The sequence below is a fragment of the Panthera onca genome, chromosome D1 (genome assembly GCF_046562875.1).
Source record: "Panthera onca isolate mPanOnc1 chromosome D1, mPanOnc1 haplotype 2, whole genome shotgun sequence".
Classification (NCBI taxonomy): Eukaryota; Metazoa; Chordata; class Mammalia; order Carnivora; family Felidae; genus Panthera; species Panthera onca.
This window is the reverse complement of record NC_138348.1, coordinates 109811725-109825851: the sequence shown is the minus strand read 5'-3', so window position 1 is coordinate 109825851 and position 14127 is coordinate 109811725. Positions and strand designations below refer to the sequence as shown.

The following is a 14127-nucleotide window of genomic DNA, read 5'->3' as shown; positions in this document are numbered from 1 at the left end:
TTCTTATCTTTATTATTTTCCCTTTAATTTTCTTTGAGTTAATTTTCTGTTCTTTTCCCAAATTCTTGAAATGGATGCTTAAATAACTGATTGTCACTTATAATATATACATTAACATCTATAAATATCTTTCTCAGTATGCATTTAGTTATATATCACATGTTTTCAGATGTGTTGTTTTCATTATGATTCAGTTCCAAAGATTTTTTTAATTGTCATTTGTAATTTCTTCATTGCACCATGAGTTATTTAAAAGTATATTTTAAAATTTCCAAATATGATGGAATTTCTTAGGTTTTTAAATTACTTCTAACATCATTCCCTTCTAAAGTGGTCGGATAACATATCTGGTATGTTTTGAATTTTCCTAAATCTGTCAAGACTCACTTACCACCTTTTATATTGTCAATGTAGTTAATGTGCAGTTAAAAAGAATGGGTGTTCTAGAGATTTATATGCAGTGTTGTACATAGTAAATTGGGTCAATTTTGTAAATATAGTGTTCTATTGTTCTGTAGTTTTGGTGACTTTTTTTTCTCTTGTCTTATTAGTTACTGAGAGACATGTACTAAAGTCTTCCACTATAAATGTATATATATCATATATTTCTCATTGTGTCATTTAATTTTTCCTTTTATCACTTATTTGTTTTATTATTATAAACTTCATCATAAATTAGCTTCTTAAAGTATTAGATTTAAAAATCAAATAAGTTATAAAGCAGTCTCTTCATTTCAATCTTTTATCATGCAAGCATAGTTATACTGTACTTGTATCTTGATTGATACAGTGTGACAGACAGAAATAACCACTTTCCTGCTCCTGCTCAGTGGAGACTCACAGTTGTATTTAATAGTCAAGAGTTCAGGTTTTACTGCTCAGTCCATGCACAAAGTGGCTATGGTACCACCATTGACCCACTGGCCATAGGTCAACAAAAAACAAAGAATCCAAGTGAAAATAATAAGTTTACTTAGGCTGCCACTGCAACATTAAAATATAAATTAGCAACAAAACATTCAGAATTATTAGGCATGAAGAAAGTCTTAAATATTGGGTGTAATTAAGTGAGCTCCTCAAAGACAGAAACTATGCCTTATGGATTATTTCAGTCTTAGGGCTGAGCCTTCTTCTTGGCATTTGGTGACAGCCCATAAATATTTGTTGAAGGAACTTGTTGGTCCTGCTTGAACAGAGAAGAAAGAACAGTAAGTCACATTTCAGTGAGCCTGGAAAACCATGACAGCACAGGTGGGTCTCTAAGGCTTCAGCAATCTCAAGAAATAACACATTTTCTCTAGCAAAATACAAAAACCAAAAGACAGGTAAAGCTACCTACACCAGGATAATCTCTACAATGACTGCTACCTTCCTGTGTTTTAGATCATTGGAGGAAAAGGTTACATTCATCAGCCCTGGAAATTGGATCACCCAGCCCAAGTTAAATCTGGGCAGCTTAATGATTCTTCTTTCTTTCTCTTCCTCTTCTCTTGGTATGCAAACTTAAAACAGCAGCATCCCTTCTCAAGAATGACTAATGAAGTTTCAAAGGAGAAAAGATATATTTAACTGAGAGTCCCATGATTAGTCTCCGTGTAGTATATTTTCAGAGATAATTATTTTAAAAGTAATTCACCCTTTATAAAAAAGCACCCTGATCATGTAACATCAGTCCTTCAGAAGAGAGGAGTCTAAACACAAATGGGTTAAAGAAACAGGTGTCCTTGTACTTGTACATTGGGCCATTTACATAAAATTTGTGAGGCAGATGCATCTTACACTCAACGATATTACTGTTGCCTTGCCTCCTGCCCTCCTCTCTTTCTTATCTCCTCCATCCTCCTAAGCCATCTCCTCTCTCCCTCATTCTCTCCCTTCCTCCCTCCTCCACTCCTGCCTTCCCTTTATACTAAATTCTAAACAAACCGCTCTTCCACACACCCCAACCCTGACTCCACAACACACACTATTCACTGCTTTGTGTTCTTGTTCTTTCCTTTGTCAAAACTAATTTAGTCATACTGGTTTAAACTACCTATTGTATCTTTACTTTGTTTGACTTTTTAAGGTAATATTTATATATTAATAAGGGCTTTTATTTGAATAAATCCAGAACGGAGAAGTCTTAATCTAGTAAGACACGATAATGCTATAGTGACAAGGTTGAACTTTTGTATACTGGAGAGAGAGGAGAATTATATTTATCAGATTGCTACACATGAGGCAAATGGGTGGAGAGAATAAAATAATGCAAGTTGTTTTGTTCATATTACCTCAACCATTTGAGTGACAGAGACCTCAGTGGCATAGTTTGTTCAGAGAGGCATGAAATTCCATGAAGTTAGCTTTCTCGCAGACAATGTCTTAGGATTGCCTGGGGGTCCAAAAGAACAGTCAGTGTCTGACCCTAGTATTTATTGCCATTTTCATACATATATTTCTCATTCATTTGACTCAACTGGAATATCTTCTTTCGATCCTTGGATCCATAGATTGATTGAGTCTTAGATTCCTCTTTTATAAAATAGGAACAACAATTATTTTAAAGAGTCACTGTGAAATTTAAGTAGAAAAATAGGTCTAAAGTATCTAACATAACCGAATGCATAGAAGACACTCTGGTAATGGAAGTATTTTATCACCCTCTAATCCTTCAAAGTGGTCTCTGGGGTATCTGAGTGGCTCAGTCAGTTAAGCGTCTAACTCTTGATTTCAGCTCAGATCATTATCTCACAGTCACGGGAAGGAGTCCCATGTTGGGCTCTGCACTGAGTGCAGAGCCTGCTTGGGATTCTCTTTCTCTCTCTCTCTCTCTCTCTCTCTCTCTCTCTCTCTCTCTCCTTCTCTTTCTCTCCCCCCCCCCCTCTCTCTCTCAAAATCAATAAAATATCATTTAAAAAAACACAAAGTAATCTCTCTCACCTATGATCACCACAATACTTGCATCACTGTCTTTCTGCCTGATTTTCTTTCTTGAATTCTGTCAAAATATTTTTTTTAAAAAGTAGACCACTTGCATAGTGGGACCCTTGAATTGGAGGAGAGTAAATTTTCTCCTATCTCCTCTGTATTCTTTGGAACTTCTGGGGAGACAAGTAAAGAAATCATGTATAGCTTTGACAGCATGGACTAAGTGAGCTGAAGAGAACTTCCCTTAGCTATTTAATATTTGGGGACTTCATGACAAAATGCAGCATCCCGTGGGTACACAAGGTAATTTTTCTGTAGCCCTTTTACAGCCCAGAGGATGGAAATCCAATATGGAGGTCCACCTACTGACATCTGTAAATTTGGTCATGATCTTTCAGCAGAAATAATGACCTGGAGATAATTGCCTTTTAAGTAAAAAGTCAACCAGGTGACCAAATACTTTCATAGACCAAGACAGATGTCATTCACCCTGCTATTTCAAAGAGCTTCCTACAATCGTTTACTTTTTTTTTTTTTTTAAGCCACTAGAGGACACAATTCAAAGAATAGGAATTGCTATGACCTTTCTTCAAAACTCACCTCTTTCAGGGAAACACCAACTGCTTTCTTTGGTTTATAATTGTCTCATCTTTGTTTGGCATCTGGCCACTACTAAATCTAGATGATCTGCTTCTGAATGAGCTGTATCCCACCCAACAGATGGTCTTGAATCTGGGCATTGTATGTTCACAGTTTTGGACCAGCTTCTAGTCTAACTGCCAAACGACAGAGATGTGAGTTTGGCTTACTTCTATTAGGGCAATGATTTACACTGAAAAATTTGCTGAGTGGAAACTGACTGGTTGTAATATGAATATTTAAGTCAGTCTTCCCTTGCTACTGTGAGTCAAATAACAAGCCAGTAGAGCCCTGAGACTCCACTAATTTCCCAGGAGTCCTTGCTCTTGCTTCCTGTCACCCAATTCCATTGCAATAACAAGTCCTGTCAAATTTACTTCTCAAAATACATATTTAGTACACTCATATCTGCCCATCTCCACTCTCTGTCCCAACTACTGTGTTTTCTACTTTGGTCTACTTTCATGTAACTTAACTGACCATCTACGGTCTACTCCTGGCCCCCTCAACACATCTCCTGTGCACAGAAGCAAGTAATCTCTTAACACAGAAGTGGGATCATAGCATTGCTGAACCTTACCACCCTTTAATGATTTCTTTCATGCCTCTCCAAACTTACTATCATTTTCTCCTTCATTGGAATGTAAGTTCCATGAGAGCAGAGTCTATATCTGTCTTGTTCACAGCTGAATTCTAGAATCCAGAATTAATTAATGGAGTTACCATAACTGTAATCCAGCCTTCTATCCTAACTGACTCAATATAACCTCAGTAGAGTGGACTCCTAGCCAATTCAGGAAACCTTTTTCCAGATAAGTTTGTCAGGGCTGGGTCCTGGAATTCTGGATACAAGAACAGTGGTGGCATTGCCCCTACTCAATGACAGGTGATGACAGCACCATGAAAGGTGATGGGAGAGTGAAGACAATGTCTAAAGCATTTTAGGCTAGACAGAACCTAAAAATGAGTCAACAAATCAAACAGGCATAGACAAAGAACAGGAACGGGTGGCGGGGGGGATTAAGATGAAGAGCAAAGGAGATCTGAAGAAAGACCTTTGAATCAGATGCTGGAAAACAGGGACTTGAGAAATTCCTCATCCTAAGTGTAAGGTACAATCTTAGTCTTTAATACTCATGGCATGACCCTGCTGGGAATAAGTAAATTGTCAGAGAGGCAGGTTGCACACAAGTTTTCAACCCTCACCACCATCTTTAAATGTACACAGTACACTTCACAATATACTTACTGTTTTTCTCATTTGCTTATTCATTCATTCGTCATATAATATTCAGAATTTATGAATAGCTTTGGAAACATTAAATACATTGAAATGCAGCTTATTTCAAAATGTAATGCTATCCATCTTTAACCAACTAGACTGATTTGCCCATTTCTAATACTACTCCTTCTTCTCTTACTTGTCCTCAGGATTCAGTAATAGTCTCCCTGTCATCTTGGGTTTTCTAAAATTCCCCCTGGTTTCCCCTTACATAAGATTCTTTTGCATGTACAGTGGCCTCACATCTTTCAAGCCTTGAAGAGTGGCTATCTGTAAAATTTCTAGATTGTGCATGCCTTAAAAACTGGTACACTGTGTTAAATCTGTTGTGTTTTCCTCATATAATTTAGATACGGACATTTAGTGCATAAGTGCTTGGCAAATATTTCAAATCTATTTGCTGCTTAGTAGGGTCACTGTTCCCAGGTTGAGTTATTCCTCTTATTCACTACTTAATTTGGACATATGAGAAGACCTTTCTCAGCAGTTTCAGACTTGTATCGCATCTGTCTGGCAGCCACAATACATTCTCTTGCTCTCTCAACTGGCTCCTATAATATCTTTTTGGTACCCTAAGCCGGAGTAGATTTCTGTTTCTACTTTTTGATTATGGCCAACTTGAGTCCTTTAGTGTAACCGATCCAGGAATTCACAAATATTACAAGTAAATACATTTTAAATACACACACACACATATTCATTTAGAGAATATTGTAAAAACTGCATTTTTTTCAAATTTGATACACTTTTTTTCATTTTCAAAGTAACACATGGAAATTAGAAATTTTTGCCAGAGCAAAGAAAATCTTTATAATTCCAGCTCCACAGTAAGCTTTGCATTGGGAAATATGATTGCATTTTTGTCCGTTTCTCCCTACCCTTTATCTATTCACTTTGGAGCCTTTTTCTTTTTCCACTTCATATGGAAATCTTTCATGACATACTTATCAGTTGCCTCATACTCTTTGTTATCCTCTTTGCTTCAAATCTGTCGACTTCCCTTGAGAAATTTAAATAAAACAAAAGGGAGGTGCAAGGTACTGAATATTGTATCAGGAACAATGTTCTGTGTTGTACGTCCTTCAATTAATTTTAATATTTCTGTGAGCCATCTGTATACTCTGTTAATAATATTGGAGTCAGCAATTCATGTGCAGAGGCAGTGATGCAAACAAGGGCTCACTTTTATTTTGGCTTGTGTTAGTGCCTTCCTGGTCCTAGAGGTCCATTGTTTGGTCACTCACACAAACACACACCTGCAGGATATGGCTCTGTGGGGGTGGTCAGGAGAGGCACATCAGTCTCAAAAGAGAAGGGGGGGGAGGGCAGATAAGGCAGGATGAAAGCAAGTCTCAAGTGGAGTCCTCTTCAGGTTCAATTGCTTTTGCAGCTTTTCTCTTGTTCTTTGTACAGAGTTGGAAGTGTGACATTTTAAAGTTAGTTTTTATAGAAACAAATGTCAGGAGAGGTGAGTCATTCTAATATCTCTAAAAATAAATCCAGGTTGTCAAAGAAATCAAAACTTTGTTCTCAAGTTTAGCCTGCAAGAGAGCAAGAGTCTTCCCACCCTGTGGGTTGTGCAGCTGCTTGAGGTAATCCCAGAATTTGAGGGCAGCACAGGGCTGCAAAGGTTGAAAATAGGTAGTAGAAAGAGCTTGGGAGTTAGTCTTTATTTAACTGGAATGTAGCCCTCAGGAAATGTACTATATTGAGAAGAAGAGAAAAGATTTGACTGTTTCAAATGAGGGCTAAGACAGACTTACCTCCATTGTTCAGATTTGAAGTGTAGCTTTATCAGCAGCCTAGAAAGTTAACATTTGATAATAAGCATCCATAGTGGAATGAATTAAGAGGGGAAAAAAATCTCCAAACCCCTTAGCAGGATGTTTGGGATCCTAGGCTAGGCCCAGCATGTGCCCTAATGTAAACACATCAGTTCAAAAGGAAATAAAAATTGAGTTTTTTATTTCAGGGTCAGTAAAGCTGTCTGTGTTTGGTTTTCTCCCATGTGCCTTCTCTGTAGCCCTCTCTCCCATTTCAACAGCCATCCAGTATCCTTTGGCTTTCTTGTACAGGGCTGGCCAAAGAATAAGTGAATATTTTGTCCTGCCTGTTCTCTTGAGAATAGAAAGTGATCACATTTTGTTGTTGTTGGTTTATGTGTCCCAATGAGAACATCCCTGTGTTGTGCTAGGGATTAGTGTTAGGGTGTTAAGTAAGAAAAAGTCTGTATGATGGAGATTCCATTTCACTGTGAAAACCAAAGAGTGACCATACAAACAATAAGTAAATAGTATAACTGATGTGGGGTCATTGGGCACAAGGGTCAATAAATAATTCTTAAGACATTTTACAGTGAAAAAAGGTGTTTTATATTATAGCCCAGGAACAGGACCTGTGGGCAGAAAGAGCCACTCTGTGATTGTGAAACATGACTAATAATATATTTTTAAGTTGGGGATGGGGAGTTGGTTAGAGATAACAGAAGTCTCCAAAGGGATTTCCTTATGTTAGAGAAAATTTACAGGATCCTGGAGGCCTGGCTATTGTCAAGCTGAGGTTGCTTTTAGTCTCTAGTAAAGCATCAATATTAAGACAGTTGTGAGTTCCTTGAGGGATGTCACATGCTGCGTGTCTCAGGGACTTATCAATGAGCTGCAAGTTATAAGGAAATTTAATTTTATCTACATTTCTCTTGCCTTTGTTCTCCTCATCATTTTCCCCCTGACCTTTAAATATTTAAGATTGCTGAGGGTGGAAAGTCTCTTCTTCTATATCTACTTCCTGCTGAATATGAGCATAGGGATGTCTCTACCTATGGGTGACATTGGTCATTTGGGGAATTTATATACTGGAGTAACCAAAGGCAGAGGCAGCCCAGTACAAGGTAGACAATATATATGAATTTCCTTGAGTAGAAAGGATCATCTGTCAGCCGGAAGTTGTGGCAGTGAAGGAGTCTCGGCACCAGGCAGAGAAACATCAGAAAACACAACAAAATAAGATTAATATGAGAAAAAGAAGCCCAATAAAAAGACCTGATACTTGTCCAAAATCCTCTTCCAGTCCAGGAGTTTACAGAGCGAGGTCGTTTAAAGCACCAATCCATATCTTTTTGCAATCCTGTTATATTTTTGTGATAATCTGCAACATACAGAACATTCTGTTTTATTAATGAAGCATGTTCCTCCTGTTGCTGTTAAGACATCTCAGACCATTCAATTTTGCTTTATGCATTTGAGTTATTTCAATGTTTCATAATGTAATGCTATTTTGAGAGTCACTTAAGGCCTTAATTGTGTAGCAGGTGGTGTTAGCCATCATATAGACTGTTTTATTCAGCAAGCAATTCAGTAATCAATAAGAGGAACTTCTATGGAAACAAAAGAAAATTTTCAGTTAATGGTTGTAGAAAATTACAAACTTAGTGTCTTAGTCTCCAGTGCTGCCAATGAGAAGATTTTTAGATTTCAGAATTGAAGCATCCTCAGATGGAGTGGGAACAGGCAGCAGGAATCAGATGACTTTTGGTTTATAATTCAAATGTTTCTGGTGATCCTTTTGAATGACCCATACAGCAACAAGCACGAAGATTCTCCATACACAAGTTTTGTGACACTTTCTCTGAAGCCCACCTCACGTTGTCCAGCATCAATTTTCAGGGCTTCAGGAAAAAGGGAAATTTTGGTTTTTAATGACTTTAAATTATTACATTGAGAGAATATTGGAAACTTTAATTTGGAGAGCCATAGCCAGATATTTGAGAAACCCAGAAGAATTCAGATTTTAGTGTACTTTACAGTAAATAGTATTAAAATCTAACATCTACAAATATGTGTTATGAAAACACATTTTCTCTCTATAATCACAATCATTTTTATCAAAGATAGCCAAATCAAGACTAATTTGTTTGTAAAACAAGCCAGTTTTAATAAACTTGGCATGATTATTTATATAAACTCACCAAGAATAATGACTGAGCATCATAGATCTTTTGAAATCTGCCTTGCTGGAACTTTTTATAAGGAATCTCTAGAATGAACTTTTAAGCACCTCTTAAGGCCAGAAGCCATGCCATCAGGCTTGCCTGCAGTGCCTGTAGATTTGGGCAAATTCCTCTTCTCAAGGGCCTCCAAATATCCGAGATTCCTGTACCTGCCAGGAAGTGACATTCTTTACTCACGTGGTAAGGCTTCTGGGAACTCTGTATGCAAGGTATCAGGCCAACATTTCCAAAGGGGATTTATTGGCTCCATGCTTCATGAAGTCAGCCGTAGTTCCTTAAAACTGTATGGTCATGTTTCCGATTCTGTGTCTCCCTCTCTCTCTGCCCCTCCCCCGTTCATGCTCTGTCTCTCTCTGTCCCAAAAATAAAAAAAAAAAAAAAAAAAAAAAAACGTTGAAAAAAAAAATAAATAAAAAAAGGGGCGCCTGGGTGGCGCAGTCGGTTAAGCGTCCGACTTCAGCCAGGTCACGATCTCGCGGTCCGTGAGTTCGAGCCCCGCGTCAGGCTCTGGGCTGATGGCTCGGAGCCTGGAGCCTGTTTCCGATTCTGTGTCTCCCTCTCTCTCTGCCCCTCCCCCGTTCATGCTCTGTCTCTCTCTGTCCCAAAAATAAAAAATAAAAAAAAATAAAAAATAAAAAAAAAAACGTTGAAAAAAAAAAAACTGTATGGTCATATCTGAGTCTATGCATGTCTGTCAAACATGACATTCCAGTCAAAGCTTTGGTAATATAACTGATGTTTCCACTGGTATCCTGTTACATGGAGAACAGATTCTCATTAAACTTATGCAAATGATTATAATTGCCACAGAAGAAAAATATTCACTGACAGTTTCTGAGTTTCAGAGGGTTCAGATAGGGAGAAAAGTTAAACACTTCAGTTGTTCACAAAGGAATATTTTATCATGTTTTCATATATCATGGATATCTTAAGAGAAAGTAAACAGTCTGGAAGAACAAACATTAGAGAACCAACAATATTTCAAACAGGAGTCACAAAACTATAATCATGTTTCTCAATTAATTTAGTCCCATGTTACTAATTCTTGTTCGGTTTGAATGCAACTTTTTCCATTAATTCTGGAAATTCTTACCCATTTCAGTTTTGCGACTTTAAATATATCAAAACCCTGCAATTGGGGGCACCTGGTTGGCCAGTTGGTTAAGCATCCGACTGTGTTTTGGCTCAGGTCATGATCTCATGTTCATAAGATCAAGCTCCTCACTAGGCTCCACACTGGGCATGGAGACTGTTTAAGATTCTCTCTCCTTCTGCTCTTCACCCACTTGTGCTCTGCCTCTCTCTCTCCCTCTCTCTCTCAAAAACAAAACAAAACAAAAAACCTGTATTTGTCAAAAGTCATTTTAACGAATCTTCCTGAAGATGAAACACATTTTGCAAGAGAATAAGAACAATAACTATAAATGACAAAAGACTCAAAAATGAACATGGTTAAGGAGAGAATTTTTTACAATAGAGCTGACAAGGAAATCCAGTTATTTCTATAACACTTGACTAATCAGAATACCAAGTGATAGTCTTATACCAAAACATATCAAAACTTTAGAAATTACATATAATTCCTGGAACAGTTACAGCATTATCCAAACAATACAATCTAAGTCTTACTATTCATTTGACAGTGCTTCCCAAATAACTTCACATACCAATTAAACCAACCTAATTAATCAAAAAGACTTCATTTACAACTCAAATGTCATCAAGCTTGTCAAAACCCTCAGAAAAATTTGAAGCTCATACCTAAGTAGGATTATAGATCATTACAAAACTAGTATTTACATTTAACCAAGGGAGCAATAAGGAATTTTACAGGAAGTTATATATAAAAACGTAGCTTCTTTGATACTGACAAAGTTTTGTTGTTGTTGTTTGTTTTTATTTTATTTTATTTTTTTTATTTTAGAGAGACGATGTGAGTAGGGGAGAGGGAGAGAACGAATCTCCATGCTGAGCATGGAGCGTGATGCAGAGCTCAATCCCACAACACCAAGAACATGACCTAAGCCAAAATCAAAAGTTGAATGCTCAACCAAATGAGTCACCCAGGTGCCCCATATTGAGGAAGTTTTCACTATCATAAGTAATCAAAGATGAGGAAGACAGAACATAGAAACCTTGTTTTTCTGGGAAGATAAAGAAAAAAAACCTTTTTTTATAATTCCTATTAAGAACAGACCCACAAATCAAGAAAACTTTGTCTTTTTAATAAAGAGAATAGCAGAATGTCAATCTTACACCAGTGTACTTTTAAAGTCCATTCATTTGAACTTTTGTCCTGACCACACACAAAATTATTTTGCAAAGATTACCCTTCACAAACCTTGTACAATTTCCTTTTTCATACAGATTTTGTCCTAAGCCTTTTCTCTCTAATTAGCCAGTCTTATTTTAGGAGAAAATTACTTCCTTTTTTCCTCAACAAAATATATTCTAATTCCTTTTATCTTTCTCATACACCTCCTCCTTTCCTGCACACTGCTTTGCTTCTCCAATCATCCCCAAGTGTCTTAACTATATTTATCAGAACTTTGATCTAAGAAACCTTAGTTTCCAGTGAAAACTAAGCAGTGACTGATATGGAAATGTTGGGGTTTAGAGCAAATGGTCAAGAGAGAATTCTTGAGATGTCTTAGGTGCGAAAAGGCGGTTTTACTAAAACACGGGGACAGGTCCCCTGGACAGACCTGCATTGGAGTCATGAGAAGTGACTGATTATATACTTTCACATTGGGAGGGGGTTAGGGATAGCTTAAGTCTCTAAGAAATTTTGGAAACAAGGTTTCCAGGACCTTGAGGTGGCTAGCTGTTGTTAGGAAAACGTCATTTAATGAGGTTCCTGGGTGGCTCAGTCAGTTAAGCATCCGACTGTTGGTTTCAGCTCATGTCATGATCTCTTGGTTCATGAGTTTGAGCCCAGCATCAGGCTCTGCACTGACAGCATGGAACCTTCTTGGGATTCTCTCTCTCCCTCTCTGCCCCTCCTCTGTTCCCTGGTGTCTCTCTCTCTCTCTCTCTCTCTCTCTCTCTCTCTCTTTCTCTCTCTCAAAATAAATAAATAAACTTTAAAATTATTTTTAAAAAAGAAAATGTCATTTATTACTGTTTAGTAAAAATTCAGTCCTTAGACCCTTCAGATGTGTATCAGTGGGTCATATGCTTGAGGGATGTTTGCCATCATCATATATCTTGGGGGGTAAAGATAAAGGAAGTTTCCAAAGGAAGTGGGTTTTTTTATTTGTTTGTTTTGGGTTTTTTTGTTTGTTTTTAGAGACAGAGAGAGAGTAAGTGGAAGAGGTTACAAGAGTAATTTGTCAATGGGTTGTAGTAGTAAGGAAATTTAATTTTTTATGCCATTGTCTCCAACATCAGTAACCAGTTGTGAACTGTTTGTTACACCAGAATTCTCTATATTTGAACTTTATAAATACAATTTGAAATTCCTAAAAACATGCTTTTCCATAGTACAGTCTTACAGCAAAGCACAGGGCACGTTTACCAACAAACCCAAGAATCCTTAGTTTCTGTGCAATGAGATGCCAAAAGCACAAACCTACATTCAGTAATCAAAGCTTCAGTATTTTATCTTATTTGGAGAAGACATATATCCAGTGAATTCAATCCAGTTTATCATCTAACTTAGTAAAAGTTGAAAGTTTTAGGTTACCAAATATCTTGAAAGCTCTGAAACTTTTTATTTATTCATTCTACTTGTTTTTTAACAATAACCCATGAAACCTTTGAGACAGAAAAAGTTAACCTTCATATGAAGTCATATTTTTTGCTGAAAAATTGCAACAGAAATAACACACGCTTATTTGGCTTTCAGTAAACCTTGGTAGAATTAAAGTTTTATATTTAATGCTGCTAACTCTAAAGATGTGTATCTTAATTAAACTAACACACTTAAATTAGTTTGAATACAAAATATGATGCACCTATGTCCACTTAAAAGTCAGTTCTTCACTGTCAACTTTTCCCTGGGGCACTTGTGGGAAAATCTGAAGTGGGTGGTTGAAGTCCAGGGAGGAGTCCCTGGACACCCCGTTGATTAAGGAGGTGCTCCAGTTTGAATCTCATAAAGGTGTGGCCCAAGAGCTTGGAGTGCTAGTTGCTCCTTGAAAGCGAGGGTAGGAGGACCAGGAGCCAGTGGCACTGGAGGCACAGAGGGTGGTATAGGAGTGGATTATGCAAGCCACACCCACGGCGGTGCAGAAACAGAATGGGCAAGGGGAAGGCAGAAGAGGCGAGGTTCCACCAGCAAGGCCGGAGGCAGATAAGAGCCCAGAGGGCAGAAAAAGAAGCTTCCCAATCCTAAAGCTGGTCAGCTCAGACAGATGAACAGATACACGTTTTCTTTTCACCAGCAAAAAGTGAAAATAGGCAGTCCATGTTGGGCAGGGGAAGACAAGGAACCGCCCTGAAACAAAGGAGTTTGGGCAGCTGCTTGGGAAGATTCCCTAAAGTCCCCATCCCAAGCTACACTAACCAGACAATTGACCCCCATTATCATAACCATTAACCTGGGAAATGAATGAGGGAGAAAAATCCCCCATACAAGAGTCAGGCCACATTTGTCCAATCCTCTCAAGATACACTTCACATCTTGAAAAGAAACAAAGATGAGACAGTAATTCAGGAAAAAGAGGGAAGTATGTACAGGATCTTAGCAGAGATGGGGTATTGAAGTTTAAGAACGCATTAAACGGCTATTTTTCCTCATCTAAGGAGTACTGAGGCCACGTGTTAATGGAGAAGAAGACAGGTTTTTTCTTCTTTATATCTTTCAATCCACATTGGCTCCAACGGGTTAACAGAATAAAATACATGAAAACAAAATTAACCAAGGAGGTAACAGATGTGCACACTGAAAACTACAAACATTGCTGGAAGAAATTACAGAAGAAACCAATACAGGCACACCTCAGAGATAGTGCAGGTTTGGTTCCAGACCGCTGCAAAAAAGTAAGTTGAATGAATTTTTTTTGTTTACCAGTGCGTATAAAATTTATGATTACACTATATTGTAGTCTCTTAAGTATGCAATAGCATTATTTCTAACAAACCAATGTATATACCTTAATTTAAAAATATTGCTAAACAACGTTAATCATCACCCGAGCTTTCAGTGAGTCTTAATCTTTGTGCTGGTGGAGGGTCTTGCCTCCATGTTGATGATTGCTGACTGATGACTGATCATGGTGGTGGTTGCGGAAGGTTCAGGCAGCTGTGGCAATTTCTTAAAAGGAGTCAACAATGGTGTCTGCCTCCT

General features: G+C 37.7%; 1 long non-coding RNA gene across 1 annotated transcript; it reads right to left on the bottom strand.

Moving 5' to 3' along the window:
* Nucleotides 1-990: 990 nt before the first annotated feature.
* Nucleotides 991-7969, bottom strand: LOC144613024 (uncharacterized). Its single transcript, XR_013550332.2, has 3 exons — nt 7870-7969; nt 2274-2374; nt 991-1183 (listed from the first exon to the last, which is right to left on the bottom strand). It is a non-coding gene; the product is annotated as an uncharacterized LOC144613024 (long non-coding RNA).
* Nucleotides 7970-14127: the final 6158 nt, after the last annotated feature.